Consider the following 1,307-nt stretch of genomic DNA (forward strand, 5'->3'; position numbering starts at 1 on the left):
TACACACCGCCCGTCGCTACTACCGATGGATTATTTAGTGAGGTCTCTGGAGGCACACCTTCCGCGGTTCCTTCGTGAGCTGCAGCTGGCATGGCCGAAGTTGACCGAACTTGATGATTTAGAGGAAGTAAAAGTCGTAACAAGGTTTCCGTAGGTGAACCTGCGGAAGGATCATTACCGATCAATATATATGTTGTTGTGTGAGTTGGTTAGAGAGATAGAGAAACACGGTATCAGCAGAACAAACTGCTATGTTACCTTGGGGGCCGCGCACGCCAATTAGACCCGCGAGAGAGGTGTGTCTATACTACGATATTGAGCGTGCGCGACCGTAGGCCAGTGGCCTTCGTACCTGTGCGCACACTCCCAATGGCAGCCATCGAACGCGTAAAGTGTGTGACACATGGGCGAAGGTAAAGACCCACTAGAACATATTTAAACACTGGCCTCGAGCGAGAGAGAACCTAATCAAGAGAACGAAAGTTGTGCAAGATCGCGCCGATGCCGCCCACATCGAGCGTCGATCAATGGGAAGGAAGACCAATGGTCATCCTTGTCCACCCTGGACGGCTTCGAAGGAACCGAGAGGTGCACGGTTACGCTGTCCGGGGACTTAAGTTGTGAGAGACGCACCTAGCGCATAACGAAAACATAGGAGACAGTTGAACATACCAAAACCCTAGGCAGGGGATCACTCGGCTCATGGATCGATGAAGACCGCAGCTAAATGCGCGTCAGAATGTGAACTGCAGGACACATGAACACCGACACGTTGAACGCATATGGCGCATCGGACGTTTAAACCCGACCGATGCACACATTCTTGAGTGCCTACCAATTCTTGTTACACACTATTCCATAACTACAGGACGCCCGCGTACCAGCGGCACGCCTGGGCGAGCAGCACGCCCGGGAGTGTGTCGCAGGCTTGAACACACGCGTTTGGCGCACTGTGCATCATGGCGTGCTCGGACCCCTTCCGCGGGGGACCTTGGGCGCTGAAATGGTAAGGCGGTACAGTTGGCCCAGTGGGTGCGTGTCGTGTCGCACGGTTCGAACTTCGGCTATAAGACAACCTGGGAGCACCGGAAGCCCTTGAACACCTGGCTTGCCGTCTGTTGCCGGGACCCGCCGTCTGGCCGAGTCGTGTAACGCGTGCGGTACGCCCACCCGCTGGATACAAGCGAACAAGTGCGTGCTACTATTTACCATTCGGGAAAAATCCAACGTAGGCCTCAAGTGATGTGTGAGAACCCCCAGAATTTAAGCATATTAATAAGGGGAGGACAAGAAACCAACAGGGATTC

The 1,307-nt window shown here is 53.9% G+C and overlaps 1 non-coding gene and 1 pseudogene across 1 annotated transcript; both read left to right on the top strand.

Annotated features, from left to right (window-relative positions):
- The first annotated feature begins 675 nt into the window (after nucleotides 1-675).
- On the top strand, nucleotides 676-833 carry LOC128308443 (5.8S ribosomal RNA). The gene has a single exon (XR_008288310.1). It is a non-coding gene; the product is annotated as a 5.8S ribosomal RNA (ribosomal RNA).
- Nucleotides 834-1,230: 397 nt separating this feature from the next.
- Nucleotides 1,231-1,307, top strand: part of LOC128308471 (uncharacterized) — a 3,552-nt pseudogene continuing 3,475 nt past the window's right edge.

This window comes from Anopheles moucheti (assembly GCF_943734755.1).
Source record: "Anopheles moucheti chromosome X unlocalized genomic scaffold, idAnoMoucSN_F20_07 X_unloc_4, whole genome shotgun sequence".
Lineage (NCBI taxonomy): Eukaryota > Metazoa > Arthropoda > Insecta > Diptera > Culicidae > Anopheles > Anopheles moucheti.